Source organism: Rhinolophus sinicus, linkage group LG02 (genome assembly GCF_036562045.2).
Source record: "Rhinolophus sinicus isolate RSC01 linkage group LG02, ASM3656204v1, whole genome shotgun sequence".
Classification (NCBI taxonomy): domain Eukaryota; kingdom Metazoa; phylum Chordata; class Mammalia; order Chiroptera; family Rhinolophidae; genus Rhinolophus; species Rhinolophus sinicus.
In genome coordinates this window covers 26,157,795-26,165,961 of record NC_133752.1, presented here as the reverse complement: position 1 = coordinate 26,165,961, position 8,167 = coordinate 26,157,795, and the positions used below count along the sequence as shown (strand labels likewise).

Genomic DNA, 8,167 nt, shown 5'->3' with positions numbered 1-8,167 from the left:
CAGCTCTTATTTCAGGTGACAGGAAGCTACTAGAAAAAGAGCCAGATAGTGAGTGAGCAGGTGAAGAAATCAGAAACCTGCACCTGCCAATCCAGGAATCAGTCTAACACGCCTTATGGAACTGACACCCAGGTAAAGTGTCCAGATGCCGCAGGCAAAGAGAGGGGAATATTAGAGGAAGTTAGAGTTTCCAGAAAGGTGGACATGGCGTAGGAATGAAAATAAAGAGGGCTAAAATATGATAGAAACAGGTTGAAATCAGATAGTCTTTCAGCTGGAAAGAGCCATAGAGATGAACTGGTCCAAACCTCTTACTTTACTAATAAGGAGAGCTACGATGGATTGGGCACTTGTATGTGCCAGGCACTGTGCTAACTGCTTTCCTGGTGCCTATGAGGCAGGTGCTATTTTTGTCTTCATGGGGAAACTGAATCAAAGGTTAATTGGCTGAATAAAAGGTAGATTCAGGCAGTCTTCCTCTCTCCAAAGCTCACATGCTTTTGTGCTCTTTAACTTTTTATGATGGACCCTTCCAAACATACACAAAATTAGAGAGAATATTATAATAAACCCCCATAAATCTAGTCACCAGTTGCAATAATGATCCACATAAGACATATCTTGTTTCATCATCTGTCCCCACCAACTGTCTCACTACTAGATTATTTTGAAGTAAGTCATTTACTCCATATTATTTTATAATAATATGTAATAAGATTTTACATATTTATTGCATATTATATATAATATACTACATATAATAATTACATATTATTTCTGTATCATCTCATCTTGTCATTAGCTGTACGTACTTTAATATTTCTCCAAGAAAGGACTTTCTTAACATAATTTTAACACCTGTGTTACCGCTAAAGAAAACAATTTCCTACTATCATCAAATGTCAAAACACTGTTCAAATATCTCAGGTTGTCCCATAAATGTATTTTTACAGTTGGTTTATTTGAATTTGAATCAAAAACAGTTCACACATTGCATTTTGTTGCTAAGTCTCTTAAATCTCTAATACATACGGTTTCCTTATCCTCCTGCCACTCATTTGTTGAAGAAACAGTGTCATTTACCCTGTCAAATTTGGCACATTTTGGATTTTGCTGATTATATCCATGTGGTGTCATTTACCATGTTCCTCCATCCCCTGTATTTCCTATAAACTGGTAGTTAGATCCAGTAGTTTGATGGGATTCACACTTAATTGTTTGGGCAACGATACATCACAGGCAGTACACAGACAAGGCTCTTGTGCTAAGCCGACTTGCTTCCAGAAGATGAAGGCTCTCAGCCAAGCTCATAAAGCTGATGAAGGACAGAACCAGAACTGGAACTCAGTCTTCCAACTCCAGCTCCCCCGGCCCCACTCTTCCTCTCCATCACAGGATTTGAATCTAGAATTTTCTCCTTGGAACGGAAGGATAGTTTGGCTGTTATTTCATCTTCTTACCTCTTCTACCTTCTTCTGTGAGACAAGCCAAGAGAGAAACAGAGCATGTTCGAACCCTTCTTTGCCATATGGCAATATTTTAATTTTAAACAGATGGTGGGAGGGAGGGGTGTCCCCCAAACTGGGTGGGGCTATGCACCTTCTGCTTTTGCCAGAGGGCTGGAAACACTTAAGCCAGAATTCTGGCACAGAACATTATTCTTAGCCCCTCTCTCTCCTTTCAAATATTGAGAACGAATTTACCTGAGTGAGCGCTGACAGGAACATTTCATCCTTTGGACTTACTCATTTTAATTGGGAGGGAAAGAGGTGTGTGCACGCTAGCAGTGCTAATGCCTAAGAAGGTGCAGAGAATTCTACTGGGGAAATAGGAAAGGAACAGCCAGTGGAGGGGGCAACCATTCTGGTGTTTCAGAAGTGGGCAGTTCCTCCCTCCCATTCCTGCTACACTGAGCATGCAAATGTCGAAGCAAGACTCTATGACACAGGTAAATAAAACTATTCCCATCACAAGGGGAAGAAACCCACCCCGTCCCCAAAATTGGACTAGAGGGCACGGGGATGAGGAGGAAAGATGGCTCAAATACCCAATAGCAACGCAAGTCCACATTTATTGAACACTTAAAACATGCTAGGTGCTGCATATGCAGTATCTCATTTAATACAACAGCCTGGCGAGGTACAAGGCAGGTGCTTTTATCTGCCTCTGCAGATGAGGAGGAAAATAAGATCACACAGATACAATCAGTGAAGGCAGCATTCAAATCCACATTTTTCTCATTTAGTGTTTGTGGCTTAACCATTAGGTTACAAGGTCAGCTAAATTAAGATAGCTATTTGACAGGGGGTAGAAATTTAGAAGGGAGTTTTAGTGGGGTTTAGGAGGGGCTCAGGTAATGCACATTGGGATCCCCAGCCTGTGGGGACCAGTCCATTAAGTGAATTTCATAGGTGGATCCGAGGGAAAGGTTCCACAAAAAGCTGGCTGTGGAGAAACAACAGTCAAGCACTCCCCCGCTCCCTCTCTGTCAAGTTCAAGGCTCCTAAGTGGGAAGAATTATCAGGGTCACATCTGGCACCACAAAGCCTTAGTGTGAATTCGAAAGTGACACCTCTTGTGGGTGGATAAATTGCAAAAGCACTCCCCTGTGGGAGGCCCCTTCTGCAAGGGCGATATCTGCAATAGGGCTTACTGCTTGGGCCAGTAGGGGATCAGATTTCAGCCCTTTCATGCCTGCAGCCATGCAAGAAAGTTGGCAGTGGGGTCCTGTAAGAGGCAATCTTCTTTCCCCACCCAACACGCTTTGCACTTATGAAGCCCAAGTCACTCTTGCTGAGTTATTACCATCTTTTGGTGGTTGTTTCATGTGATTGTGGTCTCATGTCAGCTCAGAAGAGAGTAGAACTCAATTACTAGATTACTCAAAGTGCTGGTTTTCTTTTTCTTTCTTTCTTTCTTTTTTGTTTTTTTTTGTTTTTTTGGTTGTTGTTGTTTTTTCACCATATTCAAGACTGTAGCAGCCAAGTCTTCCCCAACCTCACTGGTTTGACTTAGGAGGCCAGGCTGACATTAGTGTACATGGGCAGCCCAGAGAATGTGACCATATTATTCTGTCTATAAGCTGATCAACTTAAATGGCTTATTTTTATTATTGGGTTTTGTAAATAAACATGAAAAATAACTGGCATTTTATAGACATTTTTTTAAACCAGGTTAAAAACTCAAGGTAAATAGGAATCAATATAAACCATCAGTAAATAAATTTGATCATAACTTACACTCACTCCACCTTTGGAAATTTATAGTAAAGAAATGCTAAACACATACAAACACACACACACACACACACACAAAAAAAACCCAACACTTCTATTCACAAAGATATTTGCTGCTATATTATTTATAATGGGGGAAAAGGGGAAATAAGCTGTGCTTTATGGGAAAGCATGTAAGTTGGTAAATTATGGTACATATCACCTAATAGTTTTACAGTTTTAAAAATTTGTGTTTGTCAGCTCATACGAAATGCCTACGATGTTAGGTTATGGGGAAAAACATCAGAAAACAAATAAATATAGAGTATGATTACAACTGTGTCCAACGTGCTTTTAAAAATTCAACAAGGTGATATACTAAAAGAAGTGTTATTGTGCCTAATGAATAAAAACTAACATTTGTTGAGTTTTTACTATGTGCTGGGTACTGTTCTAAGTGACTTACGTACATTAACTCAGTTTATGCTTGTAGCAGCAACACCTTGAGATAAGTACAATTATTATAATTCCAATTTTGCAGATGAAGGAACTAAGGCAGAGCAACATTGCCCAAGTCACATAGAAAATAAGGTAAAAGCTGGGAGATGAATCCAGGAAGCCTTAACAACCACGCCACCTCTGTATTGATCAGCTAACTGAAAAATAGAAAGAGGACACTATAGAGAGACACCATTTAAAATGTTACATACAAGAGAGTGGTCCTGGAACATCTATCTGGTCTATAGCATAAAAAGCAAGAAAACTATCAAAGACAAGAGGAATGATGTCAAAAAGACTCAAGAGCTCCCCTCTGCTAAAGAAAATAAATCTGAGAATCAATCATTGCAGTGGATTGAAACACATCAAGATTTTTAAACCTATAGGTTTAAAATTATTTGGGGAAAAAACCCTCATTGGTCACCTTTAGAGAAGCTAGGCAATAACTCATTATTTTGAAAACTGGCAAAGAGAGGGAAAGAATCAAGCATTTATCCCACTTATACTGTACAGAACTTAGGGTAACTAAATTGTTGATGAGGGCAAATTTCTTTTTATGGAAATATTTCAGATCATGAAAGAGGCAAGACTAATAGAAGAGTGCCATTTTTTTTTAATTTTTTTTTTAAAGATTTTATTGGGGGAAGGGGAACAGGACTTTATTGGGGAACAGTGTGTACTTCCAGGCCTTTTTTCCAAGTCAAGTTGTTGTCCTTTCAATCTTAGTTGTGGAGGGTACCATTCAGCTTCAAGTTGTCCTTTCAGTCTTAGTTGTGGAGGGCGCAGCTCAGCTCCAGGCCCAGTTGCCGTTGCTAGTTGCAGGGGGCACAGCCCACCATCCCTTGCGGGAGTCGAGGAATTGAACTGGCAACCTTGTGGTTGAGAGCCCACTGGCCCATGTGGGAATCGAACCGGCAGCCTTTGGAGTTAGGAGCACGGAGCTCTAACCGCCTGCACCACCGGGCCGGCCCAAGAGTGCCATTTTTAACCCTTGATAAAATAATGGATTGGGCAATTCCATTACATGAAAGGAAAAGACATAGCGAGACAGTATGTGCTTCCTGATGGAGTCATCAGATTATACATCTACATGGGATTCCCAATTTTTAAGATAATGGAGAGACAGAGACATGTTTTAAGTGACACCATGGGGAATTACATCAGTACAATGCCGACTGCAGAAAACTATAGGACCTGGTTTCTCCAACACATAACTTGCAGGGAGAAAAGGGGGCAGGGGACTTATAGATTAAAAATCTAATTGTAATGATCTTATTTGGATTCTATTTAGAGGAAAATCTCTCAAAACATTTTTTGAGACAATCAGCGAAATTCAAATACTGCCTGGATATCTGATTACGTTACGGGATTCGCGTACATTGTTTTCAGGTGAGATGATGGGATAGCAGTTATACTTTTTAAAAGAACTCTTTGTCTTTTAAAGATGTTTTCTGATATATTTATGGAAGAAAATACATGATTTCTAAGACTCACTTTAATATATCCCAAGAGCAAATGGGAAGCGAATGGTGGATCGATGCACTAAAGATTGGCCATCAATTCATCTTTGGTGAAGCTGAGTGATGGATACACGGGGCTCTTATACTCTTCTCTCTGCTCTTATACAGGCTTTACTATTTCATAATTTAAAAATGTTAATGGCACAAGCATAGCTTAATTTTGTTCTTTTTAGAACATTTAAATCTCTTGCTGTAGAATTGAGGACTAGTGTAAGGCAATGGCTGAAGGCATGGACTAAGGGCCAGACTGCCTGCATTTAAATGCCAGCTCCATTGGCTAATAGTTGGACAATCTAGAGGAAGAAACTTCATGTCACTCTATTTCAGTTTCCTTATTTGTAAAATGGGATAACAATACAACCTACTTACTATGTCACTGAGTTATTATGACAATAAAATGAATAAAATTTATCATTGTCTAGAATAATCCATAGAGCATGTCCTATATTAAGCAGTTTTCAAATTTACTATTTTTATTGGGTTTCCTTCTTTCTTTTCTTTTTTCTTTCTTTCTTTCTTTTGTCTTTGGACATAAGTCCCCTGATTAAAGTGTCTCCACTCATTTTACATTCATACGTATGATCCCACTTCTGATTCTGACACCAACTAATGATTCTGGTATCAATTCCAACATGTGGATTTTCTTCCCACACATCCAAGCAATTAATTCTCCAGTACCAGCTGGGTGGCCTATCATTCAACTCAGTTCTGACACTATCTCCCTGGAGACAGTGTCAGATCTCCCAGGATAAGGGCTCAGTCCTACAAGACTGCCTCAACCCCCCTTCAAACACTAATCACAAGCCTAGGTTGTCACCTGTGCTTCTGACCCACCACTTATTGATCAGAGGTTCCAACAACCCCATCCTTGGGTTCAATTAATTTTCTAGAGCAGCTCATAGAACTCAGAGAAACATTTTACATACTAGATCACCAGCTTATTAAAAAAGGATGTGACTCAGGAACAGCCAGATGGAAATGATGCACAGGACAAGCTATGGAGAAAGTGTGCAGTACTTTCATGCCTCCTCTGAGCACCTCCCCCAAATCTCCACATGTTTACCAACCCAGAAGTTCTCCAAATCCCCTCTTTTTGGGTTTTTATTGAGGCTTCTTTACATAGACATGATTATTGAATCATCAGCCAGTGATGATTGAACTCAATCTCTAGCCCCTTGCCCCTCCCCAGAGGTCAGGGGTGGGACTGAAAGTTCTAACCCTCAAATCACAAGGTTGTCCTCCCAACCAGCTCCCATGCTTAGGTGACCTAGGGGCTTCCCCAAAGGCACCTCATTAACATAACAAAAGATACCTCTATCAGTAGGAAATTACAAGTGTTTTAGGAGCTCTGTGCCAGAAACTCAGATGAAGACTATATATTTCTTATTATATATCACAATACCACAATACCCAACCTCTCAGTCTTGCACCCTTAACACGTCAGCTACAAGTTTCCAGTTTCTTTAAAGTGGAGCAAGACCCAAAAGACATTTGAAGCAATCTGAGGGCAAATCCTGCTAGATTTTAATTATTTACTTTCAGTCTTTTATAGTCGCTTGTCCATACCTAATCTAACAGTTGTGTGTGTCTATGTGTGTTGTTGTGGTAATTGTTTTGGTTTGGTGTGGTTCATCTTTATCAAGTCTTTTGAAAACAACTTGTGTTTTTTTTTCTTTAAAGAGTGTTCTTTCTGCACTAAATTTTCATCCATTTATGTAATTACATTACGAATTTTCAGTTGCAACCTTTTTAAATATGGTTGGGAACAAGCAAACTGACCCTTGGTAAGTAGACAACACAACTTGTGGAAGAAGGGCCCAGATGCAGTGTGAAAATGCCACTGGCCCCTGTTAACCTTGCAGACAGGCATCAGACATACCCTTTACAGAGAGAGTGGAGAGTGCATAAATTAACCTGGTGGTTTCTTTGGTGGAGCTCAATTAGAGAACAAGTCAGCAGTGGTTGTGTTTGCCTAGTGCAGTCTTCCTTTATCCCAATTTGTTGTAATGGTCAACAATGTAGGTATCATAACTCCTGTTCACCAAAGGAAAAAAACATCAACACTCCATAACTTTAAAATGACTTAAAAAAAAAATGAATCCATTCACAGCAGACTAGAATCACACACAAACAAAATGCACAATGAATATTGTTGTATGCAAACAAGATATGCTGGATTCAACAGCACACTAGAGACTGAGCATCACTGGTCACTTGTGGCAAATACAGTGAGTGCTGCTATTACACGGCATGATTTCCTAAGTGCCACAGCAGTCAGACTTCATACTAAGAAGGTTCACACACTCTAATATTCACATCCTAGTTTCAGTTTGACCATAAAGTTACACAGAAACCAAATGATCAAATCTGCATTTCTTTCTAAATCTACATGCAAATAGTAAGACAGGGATTCCCCTTGTCATTGGCATTCCTTAGTAACAAAGGATTCAAGACAACCTCTAGCTCTGAAGATGTGAACTGCCCTAACACCAAGCCAATCTTGCTGAATTGGACACTTCCTGTGTTCTGCCAAGTTTCACAGATCTCACTACAAGTTCACTCCTCAGAGGCATACGACTGTTACTTTGCTCTCTGATCAACTGTGAATTCTCACAGTCCTCCTTGAACAGGAGAGAGGAAGTGAGAGAGGTGTGTAGATGCTGCTGCATTCATTTTCATCATTTGACAGATGGGGAAGCCAAAGTTACAAGACAGATCTGTTTTTATCACAATGGGGCATTCCACATCTCTCCTCTGACTCAGAGATTTGACCATAGGGGCACTTCGTGGGTAGATTTGTAACTAAGCTCATCTCATTATAGTGACTGCGAGAGTGTTTTAAAGTAAGGGTGCAAAATTGTAGCTAGGATCCCCTTCTGTCCCATTTCTCAGCACTTCACCCTATGCTTCTAGATGTCTGGGCCTGGAATGCTT

General features: G+C 40.0%; 1 long non-coding RNA gene across 1 annotated transcript in view; it reads right to left on the bottom strand.

The window, feature by feature from the left end:
- Window positions 1-942: 942 nt before the first annotated feature.
- LOC141568250 (uncharacterized) overlaps window positions 943-8,167 on the bottom strand; it is an 89,148-nt gene continuing 81,923 nt past the window's right edge. The window contains exon 3 of the long non-coding RNA XR_012491342.1: window positions 943-1,475. This is a non-coding gene — a long non-coding RNA (uncharacterized LOC141568250). The remainder of the gene's footprint in view (window positions 1,476-8,167) is intronic.